Here is an 11,935-nt window from a genome sequence, read left to right as displayed (position 1 = left end):
CAGGTCTGAAAGGGTTAAATTTGATAAAGTTTTAATTAAGTTATTAGAAAACATGGCAACAATTGTTGAATACTAAACTCCTTTTTTAAGATCGGAATTGTAGAGTCAATGGGTGTTTAAACAAAACCACTGCATGCTTCATTCGCTCCTAGTCCTTTTTTAGGTCAAATCAAAACTTCATCCAATAAATTACTTATTTGTACTGGGATTAAAGTATATTTTAATATGTAGGTAACTTATTGTACACGAATGAAAAAAAAATTAAATGCCTAAATTTACATTTCCTGCTTATTTTATTTGTACAAAGTGTTATTGCAGTTCATATATACGATATATATAGACCATTAATTTTACTATAGTCGACGCAACAGCAACACAAAAACGTAGGAACTGAGGCTTCGGATCTTTATATTTATCTGTCTCGCTCGCACTTGGTGTTATCGAGAGGTGTAGTGATGTGCGTAAGAATTGAGGTGCGTATCGATAACGGAATAGGTACGATCGATATGTTAAATTATGTTAAGTATTAATATATCTGATTTTTTTAATTTGTAATATAAAACGTTTGTTTCGACGTAATTATAGAGAAACTATATATCGTAATGTAGTCCGTTTTAGTTTTTCTAGAGATATTTTTTAGTTCATCAAATCCTCTTTCGTATCTGTATGTTAATTATCAGGAGTGGTGCTTGTTCGTTTAAAATACATAGACGTACCGACCTCGCGTGCGCAGATAGATCGATAAGGGGTTGCATTGAGTGCAAATCCAGTGACATTTATTGCCCGACGACTCAGTATGAAATGCGTCGACGTAATTTTTTAAGGTTCAACAGTAATCTTTTGTCTCTTTCTGTCAAATAGCATTAACGCTGTGAAGGAAAGTGACAGGTATATTATGAAGTATAGCATATACTGCATTTCGGTAGATTTAGATCAATATGATTTTTTTTAAAATATTTTTGTTGTCTTCATTAAATTTATGAAAGTGATTTAGTAGAATGATCATTGGGTTTTGTTAGAAGAATCTTTGATCCTTGAAATCCGTTACTGGGTTTATTTATATTTTAATATTCGCACCGGGAATTTATTTTTGGCTTTGTTGTTTATATAATGCTCCAATAAAACAATTAAGGTCTCTTTAAAGATATTCTTAAAGATCAGCGATTGATATTTAAATTATTGAAGTTTATATTTTATTAAATTTCATGGGTATTTGGGTTTTGAAGACAATTTTAATTGCTAGTAAATCTTTACAATTACTACGAATACATGTAGTTTATTACATGAGACACATCTATATTTCGTCTTATCAGATAGGAAAGTGGGCAGCATGTAAATAGGTCACTGCTGCTACTGCTATTGTCGCCTATGAGTCGATAGCTGAAAGAGAGTGAACATGAAGCTGCAAAGACAATATTAGCATCGGCAGGAGCCGTGTCATCAGAATTTTTTTCCATTAAAAAATAAATGTATTGATATCGCCAAATTAAATACAGGCAGGTTACTCTGTGAAACATATCCTCTTAACTCCATTTAATGCAGGTCAAATAAAATGCTTTTTTGTACAATTATATTAAATATCTCGAATATTGTAGAACACGAATATCTCTGCCATTTCTTTTCAATATTGTTTAATGAATTGAATCTAATTTGTATGTGGTGTAACTATTGTCGGGTTATTTACCAAATTAAGGGTCTGTTTCACAATGTTCGGATAAGTTCCAAAAAGCTATGTATTACTTATTAGTAGGATAAACAGTATTTTTGCGTTTCACGACTGTCAGATAGCGCTATTCGTCATGAAACGCGAAGTTTCTTATTTGGAACTTTTATCTTTCGATAATTTGTGTTGCATAGCTATTTGGTACTTTATCCATACCTTGTGAAACAGTCCCTAGCAATCTGCAATTTGACGGTTGCATGGTAATTAAGGTTTTACGTAAATTATTTTATAGCAAAAGCAGAGTTAGTGTTCGCGATCATTAGGTTTAACACCAACTAATATTTTGTGAGGAAACTTTTTATTAGCAGGCTCATGTCGAAACGGTATAGATATTACTTTAAAATTTGCGCGTAGTTTTGAGCCTGAATTTTTTATATCAAGCAAAATACGGATACTTCGCTAGATTTAAATTGATTGAAGAAAGTTGCATGTGGTGAACTTATATATCCAATAAGTCATCAAAGCATCTAATTTTGTAAAATTAAATGACTTAATATTAAGGAAATTTCTGTTTGTGGAGTTGTAAGTTGCCTTTGTAAATATATGTACTTCTATTTGATTATTTTAAAAATACGGCTATTTGCCAAATAACTGTAGTTGTTTTAATCCTATAATCTGTTTTTTTTTTAATTCGTGCGTCTTACCACAAAAGCATGATTAAAATGAAATGAGTGAAGTGGAATGAAGTGAAGAAGAGTGATGAATGAATGGTTTTTTATAAAAAGACCGCATTGGTAGTATGCCGGAGCGACCCCAAAATCTCTAAGCCGAGATTTTTAGTGGGTATTGCTCAACCAACTGTTACTTTTGAGGGGCAGATGCTTGGATATCGTAGGCGTACTGCAATGACGTCATTTAGAAGCAATTAGTACACATTCAACATCCATAAGTTTTGCAAAAAAGTTTAAAATAAGAATTCCTTATTAGTAGTCACTAATTGAATCCCATAGCAAATAATTATACCGGCTCATATCAGCTGTCAGCTTAAACTGTACTGTAACCTTCAATTAAACGTTTTGTTTTGTAGTACGTTTATGCAGAATTTGGTTGAAGATGCACGGAATATTTTTAATAGCAAGAAAGACGAAAGGACTACCTACTCGTAGATATTTTGCCTTACGCATACGTCTTGGTTTAGCGTTTTCATTAGTGTAAGTTAAATTATATAGGTATTTAAGATGTTTAAATTAAATTGTTTCAAGATTGTCTACGAAGCATTTGTGACACTTTCAAAGTGGTCTTTACAGACCACGAGATTACTCTAGTAATAAACCTGTAAATATGATGCATATTGTGTTTTATTTTAATCCTCATTTGTGTAAATTATTGATGCGAAATGGCTGGGCGAATTTCTTAAAAGTATTATTTTTTCTGCCATACCCTTTAGCAAGACAGTTTATTTTAGTGAGTGCGTGCGCATGAAAACGTTATACAAAGTTAGGCATTCGTTTTATTTTTCCTATTTAGTCCTAGTAACTTCAGTAAGAGGTCAATGACCGTACACGCAACTTATGCTAGATAATTTCAATTATAATGAATGAGCGTTCATGACTGCCACTGAGGACGCAATTGTTATCTATTTCATTCCGGTCCGTCTCCGGATTAAATCTCCGATAGTAAAATGCTGCGACAGACGCCGCCAGTCGTAATCAGTATGCGCCCTTTTCATCTACAGCCCGTAAAGTATTAGCTGTCCTTTCTTAACTTGTATACTAACAGGATAAGACCGTCCCGCTCGCTCCCATGTCGTACCGGTCTCGACACGTAGCGTTCCTCGCTTCAAGAGTTCCGCGGTCATCCGCCGACTCGAAGCGGCGCTGACGTGCACTACGCAAAACTAGTGTTTCTACCGTGAAATCATCAGTGTTATTTGTTTATACCTACTATGGATTTGATTACATGGCCCCAAGGATTGACTGGCGATTGTATGTTCTTTTGAACGTGAATGTGTGAAGTTCGAAACGATTTATATTGTGAAACGAGTCGGCCGTGTTCGTTTATGTGCTGAATGGTGATTAAAAGCAATTTACTTTGCTTTTACGGTGTGCTCGGTGCGTATCGATCGTATTGAAACAAAGCTGTGGATTGTTTTGGCGGTTGGACTGAGCCGGCTAAGCTTAAGGTGAGCTTTATGTATAGATTATCATATAGTAAATCGTTTTGCATCCAGGGTTTTAGATATAGGCAAGCGTAGTGCGGGATGTGGAAGTGGGGAGAGGGGGATCTCGTGTAAGTGGCTCGAAACTGAACCTTCTTATAACAAAGTATTGATAATTTTAAATCAGTTGTAAGATACACAAAGATTTAAATGTAGATACATAAAAATAACGTTGAAAATGTTGAGAGTAATTTATGCGTCTATCAGTAAGTTATGTCGAGTCAAAGCGGATAACACAACGTGGGTGAGTAATAACCCTTTCCAGTTCCTAATGGGCTTATGGCTCTGCCTTCGAAATATTTATAAAGCATCCGAATCACAGCGTGTCAACACGCGGTAGGCTGTTTGCCGTCCCATTAGACCACAAGGGAACCGAAAGCAAGCCTTCCCTAGACATACCTAAAGTAATTGCTTTGCTAACAAAGTCCTAACAAAACATAGGATATAGTTTCATTAAAAATAATTTTAACTATAGACATTCTATTACAGCTTTGTCAGAAATTATATTTCAAAATAAATGATAAATAACATCCCGATTAAATCTCGGAAGCCACAAAGAGTCATCAGTTTAAAATTCAGTAGTCTATCTTTATGTGATCGTTATTAACTAACCTAGTTTTAAGTATTTTTAAGAATAATATGAACTGAGACTCTAGGTTATATTGGCCGTGTAATTGACGTTTTACTGTATACAAACGCCGCTTTTAATCATAGGAATGAAAAAACGAACCTATAAATTTTAATCCGTACACAGATCAACAAAATACAACTAAATTAACTTTTTAATATTTTTATTATTATTATGTAAGTTATACTCTTAATGAAATATAAACCCTTCTTTTTATTACGGTTAAAAAAAGAAAACCTTATCATACTACTGAAATCTATAGGTAGTATTCGAAACAAAAGAAAATTGTACCTAGATAAGATCAGTTAATGTGTTGGAAGGCGACAGGCAAGATAAGAAAACAATATAATATTTGATTTATCTTACTTGAAAAATTACTTATTTAAAAACCTCAATTCTTTGTTTTTGTAAAAGCTCTTTCCATTATTTTTTGTTGAAAATGTGCAACGAATGCATTAAGTATTGTACGGTGTATCTACTACGAAAAGCAAACGTATGTAAAAATATTTCTGTAATCGAGTCTAAACTCCAATCGTATATATCATGAAAATTCATTCTTGACAAAATGAAATGTTTGAGATTTGCCGATAACGACAAAAAAATAAAATCTCATCTTTAGTCTAAAACACTTAAAATACAAATGTCAGTAAATCTATTGAATGCTTTCCCTATTACTCTCTTGTCATTTTAAAAATAAACGAAGGTGACAAAACATTCTAGCGCTATTTGCTTGTAGTATGTGTATACGTACGTATGTAAAAGGTATATATTACGTATTTTATTAAGAATAAGAGAAAAATCTTAATAAGACAGAAAAAAGAAAAGACCAATTTCTAAGGTCCCTTTTAAACAATCAAGACGTCTACATCGTTCGTTAACATCATAAAAACTTCATTTATCCGATTTTCGACCTTCGACATTGCAAGTTGAATTTACATTAATTTAAATATATTTGGAAATACCATGCCGTTAAATGAGGATACAAAATTAATATAAATATGCTAAATAATTCAAAACAATGATAAATATTGCACATTTAGTTAATTAATAGTCATATAATGAGAATAAGCCAAACGTTAAAATTCTTTTAGCATCTAAAAATAAACTCACTGTTATCAAAGCGATATTATAATCTTTACACATGGCTACATTCCATAATTTAACCTGGTATTTTATTATTATTTACGATATTAATAATAAATAATTGAAGACTTGTAAATTTCTTTTATTTGCGGGAGCATTTAAATAAATTTATTTTTCGCACTCTACCAGTTCAGTTTTTCAATTCACATTTATGGAAGTACTATAAGTTATTATTCTACTTAGCATAATAAACAGTTAATTTAATCTTCATAGAAACATTTTATTAGCATAATTAACTCGACACCTTATCCTGTTGATTAGACTGTGACATTTTACATTTTCCTTAAATACTTAAATGGCCTCAAGAATTTGCCATTTTATTGATAACTATTTTAGAAATGAATCCTTTTTTGTTGTTTTTTAAAGCAATTCTAAAAACTGTTTATTTAATATTTAGTTATTGGCAAATGGCAAGCTATAAGCTTGCGAAAAATATGCAAAAATTGAAGAAATTTGTTCGTCAAGCTTTATTTTAGGGTCGATCTTAGCAACACAGAGCCTGAATTTAAAAATCTTAAGTGTTGTATAGTTTATGGCATACACTCGCAAAGCTAGGTAGCTAATAGCTGTTGTTGTTATATATATCAATATTATACCTACTATAAGATAACACATCTTGGTACTCAGGCTAAGGGCGTTCCAATTACTTGCTACGCCATGAACGTCAAAGAACATTCATAAAAAGAAAAAAGAAATAAATATAAGTTTAAGATTAAAAATAAATAATTGCTGCAGAGCTGCGTGGGCGCTAATATTATATTTAAAATAGGCATTATTACCTAGTTGATTATGATATTAAGTTGCAAAATGGATTCATAGCTTAATCAGAAACATAAATCGAATGATTATCTAAATGACGTGCAATCATGAGCATGTTCGCGGTCAGTTGACTATCTGAATCCAATTAGTCACGTTGCTTTTTTATAAGCCGCGTCGTTAGTGCTCAACTCCGTGGATTTTTTGTTCGGGCTGCAGGGGGCGCTGCGGGCGGTCCGCGAAACAGAAACATTACGAGCTCTGTACACGAACTTTTGCTATTCGCTTTTATAGAATCGCCTATTGACGCGCACCACTTATTTCCTGAACAATATAACGCTGGAATGAAACAAATGTTGTCGCTCCGTGACCACTTTCGATGGATTTATTCCAAACACAAATACGTATTTTCTTTTTTTTATTATTGTGTCATTCGCGTCAGCTCCCAGACATTTATTTGCTTTCCATTGTTATTTAAAATTGAAAATCTATTTCGAATCTATTAATTCGTTATCAATCACCACCACCTAGTCTATTAAAATCACACTTGATTAGATTTCGATGTTCAATTTGAAGACTCCGCTGCGGTATGCACTCCTGGTATCCGACAGGTCGCGGCTCTAGAGCTCTCTACCTTTTCTTTTTGCTCCTTCATTTCCGTCCGATTCCACTTTGAAATTCTTTTGTCCCTTTTGTTTGAGTTTTCATATCCTTCTGTTTTCCGGGTGGATTAATTTTAATTTACATTCAAAGACTTTCTTTGTTTCGTGCTTTTTGTTAGGCATTCTCGACATTGAAATGTTTTATTGGTGGGAGGCATGCGAGTTAGATGGAATATTTATCGAGGGGTCGCGGGATCATATCGCCGCGCCGCCCACTGGCAATTTGCCGCGTGCCCGCGGCGCATCGCATCCAATGTTCAATTCCAAGACTTGTTCTTCAACTAAACGCTATGCTAATGTAATGGGGCTCCATTTAATCACGACCCACCAACAACATCAAATACTCAATGAGACTTCGAAAACACTTAGTTTTATTGCTTTCGATGAAGCTTACTTAACTTACTTACTTTATGTTTCTAAAAATGCCACGACATGAATCATCGTTAAATCAGGATTCTTTTGTTCTTGTTCTATTAAAAATCTACCTGAGTGTTTTGACAATTTGTTCTCAGAAGGATTTTAATGTGCGGATAGAGTTGTGAAGGTTATAAATTTGTTTATCGTTAGCAATATTAAAAAAGGTCGAAGAGTCGAGTCTTGTGACATTATTTGCTCTATAGGTGTTTGAAACACGTTTCTCGTGCCATGCAGTACTTGTTTAAATGGAATCATGCATTCATGTCCACACGTTTAGCATTCAATTCACGTCTTAAGGTTTGTCTTTTGGACCAAACCGGCTTCTACGAAGCGTTACCAGCCACAGAGTACTCGGATCGTAAATTACCATACCAGGCGGTAATGCGAGATAACAGCTCACTTGTTTTCCATTTCCCCAGAGAAATGTCTAAGGACATTACCGACTGACGTAACAAGCAATTACCGACATGAAATCTTACAATCTCATAAACGGCGACGACATTTTGTTCCCAACAAAGCCTTCTCATTATCTTTTCATAAATAACTCAATTTATGTTTAAACCACAAAGAGCTGAGAAGCGAGCCGTAAATAATACATGAATGAGTACTTATTCATGCTTTAAAAGGAGCCTTTTATTACGTTAACAAATGGCTGTAGTAAAACTTATAACGTAATGGCAGTAGACGAGTATAGATTACGATAATTTAGAATCGAGTGGATCCACAATTAAATTATTCAAGCAATAAAGTTTACTAATAGTTTCAATAGAACCGACATTGCCCCGAGCGGCACGCCATCTCGCTTGATTAAGACCAATTACGGCGTTCACGCGATTATACTGTCGCGATTCACGAATAACCCGCCGTTTAGACTGAGCACTCTTTCATTAGCCCAAAGTGCCACGCCACATCGGGATGTCTTTTCAAATTTACGCTTCTTTCTCCAGCGGCCAAAGTAACATCGACATACTTCGTACTTTTTGATTAACATATTATTTCTAATTATTTACTTTTTCCTTTAATCTTTCTTATGGGAAAAATTAAACTAGATTTTCCCATAATACAACAATGCTCCACGTTAATAATTTATCTGGATATAAATAAAGTATATGTTAGTTATCATAACCAGACGCCAGTGGAATGTAAATGTTATATGTATTGAGATAACTTCAAGTTATCATTAACATTAATGATAATTTATGGGTCATAATAATATTATTTAATTATGTATACACATATCCCGACAAATACAACTAGTTACGTCCTACAAAGTACTTATTATCATGAGTTTTCTAAATCTAATTAACCGATTATACCAAGCGATCATAACTTATTAACATGTTAAGACAATGCAATAGACGCTTTATTACGACTCCAAAGCGTTAGAACATTCCCGTCTCTTGACTCCTTGGAGAGTATAAATTTAAATGTTGAAGCAATGTGTAAATATACAAAAGATAGTACACGCCAGCGGCAAGGGCCAACGTAAGGGCCAGATCGTTCTGATAAGCCGCCCACTTACCGCATACAATGCGGATATAAATCGAATACGATTCCGATCATTTTTAAAACCTACATGGACGTTATTGTAAATATTGTATACAATGCGAGAAGTCATAGTATTTTGTGACGAGAAAACATTTTTGTTACGGCTTTGACATTCACGTCTTTAATCAGAAAAAGTTTTTGTTTTTTCTCTCAGTCAATTTGCGATGTTTTTGTTTCAAATTCATGACTCAGTTACATAAATAATATTTAATTGTTCGACTGTATGTTTAGTTAGTTACATTATTAACTAACATTATTTAGATTTTGTTTGGTCCATCATATTGATGAATATATAAAAAAATGATCGATTCTTAAAAACCGATCAGGTATACCGATCGGCAGTACCAGGGTAACATAAATGCGAGGCGTCAGGCAAGTCTTGAAGGTCGAAAGAACCAGTTTGGGACGAATCGACGCGCAAGGTGCCGGCCAGGTTAAGTTCACTGTATTAGCATCATCGCCCGCCCTTTTATGTTTCTTATCTCCTGGGTGATATAAATGAGCCTATTCAATTGCACCGTGAACACCTTCAGGTATTTAATGTAAATTACGCATTTAATTATGAGGACATAATTTATATTAATAACTGAAATGTGAAACTAAGTAACTAAATCGGTAATTAACAAATCGACGGGAAATTGAAAACACATTCACATACTAAAAATAGCAGACATTATTTTTGTTCGTGTTCCTACGAATCTTAATTATATTTGTTAATTTTATTATCGTGAAACGCTAAACGTTGTTTTTTTTCCTAAAATGCCGGATTTTCCACGGTCTGGCAGGTTTTACTGTTAGTACACGGTCCGATTTCGTATAATCTGTATACTTCCTCAATTAAACATGATATGCGTTGAGTTATAAAATGCTCAATGGGATTATAAATTTTAATTAATATGTTACACCTTGATTGCTGAGTTTTTTTATGTAATAGAAGGCAAACGGGCAGGAAGCTTACTGCCGCACATGGACACTTATATAATCTCTCTCTCTCTCTCGCAAGTGCGTTGCAGGTCCTTTCTGGAAGGAAACTGTCGAATTGGTTCGATGCGCGGGAAAAACTGCCTTAATAACGATCAGATTCACGGGCCTCAAGGTGATACGGAAAACACTGTTTCAATGATTCTATTTATCTTTAGTGATAGATATATTTATTTAAAAACATAAAAAAATCGTTTAATTTGTACCATAATCTTCAAAGAGCATGATAGTTACTATTTCATTAATCACAGTCAAGTTGGTGGTCAGTTGATTAGTTGGGTTTGACTTGCCGGTTTCCTCTGGTTTCCTTCACCATAAGATCATACACCCCCTAAGAGTTGACATTGAACACTCTAGCTTTACTAGAATTCAGGGTAAACCTACATTAGTTGTTATTCGTGCCTTTTATTTATCACAATATACCTCATATGTGGAACTAAAGAAACGGTGTCTATGAGAACATGACTATTGTAAATTATAAATTCATAAAACAAACAAAATTCCCTTGACTACACCAACTAAGTACTCGCTAACAAATTGTTCAATTGACAATTGACCCGTTATAAATAATGTCTATGAGGAGTGACCACTGTCTATGGCAGTCAAGTACTTGACGTACTAATGGCTCCTTCTAAACTGTGTCAGATATTATTATTTTTGCATATATTCCTTTTTATGTTTTATTTTGTATTGAAGTTTCTTCATGCCAACGAATACTGGCAGAATGTAGCGACAAAGTACGGAGCCACAGAAGCCATTTCGCCGCTATAAACTTATTAAAATGCAAGCCTCGTCTTACTGAACATGTATGCCACAAGATTTCTTAAGTAATTTGATCCAGTGTTGACATGACTGTTAATATGTAAAATAAGATACTATATAATTCTCAACACTTATTAACGAGGATTTCTTTCCAAAAAGTTTAAATGTTTATCTTCATATGTTTCATTGAGGATTAATGACGTAATTGAACATAAAAAACTTATTTCAATAGAATTATAAAAAGTAATTTCTTAGGAGTACCTTAAACTTAACTTGAAACTACTACCTAAAATACCTTTCCTTCCGCCATTTACACAGAATAATATATCTCTCTGTTCTTACATAAGATGCACATTACAAATTAATAGTTCTTATCTGTGTTTACATATAGTCTGTGACGTAAAGTTCACGGGTTCAAGTAAATCATTAAACCTTAAAGAGAAAACCCTATCAACCAAGTGACGCAAGTGGCGATATAATCTACTAAATATAAAGACATTATGAAGCAAGAATCGATTACGGACTAATGCCTTCATTGAGCCATGATGTAAGGCTTTGCTGGTGTCGCCTAACAAGATAATAACGTTGTACTGTAACTTGAAACTGATAATACGTGTATTTATAAATAAGGTCAGGCTCTATGGTTTTGTTTGAGTTGGCATAGAGTATATCGTCTGTGGTTTTAGTGTGTTGACACAGATTAACGACATGTATATGACGGCGTTTTGGTTTTAAAATTAGGATGTTATAGAATGTTCGATTTTATAGTTTGTAATAAGCATGATCTGTAGATAATAAGAAATAAGACATTTTTATTTATGCTATTACATAATATATCATATAATAATATGATAATCGTCTCTTTATGTTAAAAAGTGTGCTTTGTATGGTATATATAATATGCAGCTAATTTATTACTCAAAACTACGTAAATCCATACAAAAATCTTAAATAATTCTGATCCCGTACTGAATTTTAAAATATTAGTTTTCCTAAAAAAGCTGTGATACGCTTCAATTTAATAAAACAGTGATCTATATCAAGTCGAATACAATTTAAAATGCGACTCGTCTGATATGTCAATACGAAATAAAACGATAAAATTTAGATGAAAACAGCGCTCGACGCCAACGCTCAAACATCCATCACACTTTGAA

At 33.6% G+C, this 11,935-nt stretch overlaps 1 protein-coding gene across 5 annotated transcripts in view; it reads left to right on the top strand.

The window, feature by feature from the left end:
• The first annotated feature begins 3,522 nt into the window (after positions 1–3,522).
• LOC110994470 (zinc finger protein 608) overlaps positions 3,523–11,935 on the top strand; it is a 79,499-nt gene continuing 71,086 nt past the window's right edge. For all 5 annotated transcript variants that reach the window (XM_022261110.2, XM_022261111.2, XM_022261113.2 and 2 more), the window contains exon 1: positions 3,523–3,845. The gene's annotated coding sequence lies outside the window, so the exon portion shown is untranslated. The remainder of the gene's footprint in view (positions 3,846–11,935) is intronic.

The sequence above is a fragment of the Pieris rapae genome, chromosome 1 (assembly GCF_905147795.1).
Source record: "Pieris rapae chromosome 1, ilPieRapa1.1, whole genome shotgun sequence".
Lineage (NCBI taxonomy): Eukaryota > Metazoa > Arthropoda > Insecta > Lepidoptera > Pieridae > Pieris > Pieris rapae.
Note: the sequence above shows the minus strand (reverse complement) of the source record. Positions and strands in the feature narration are given on the sequence as shown.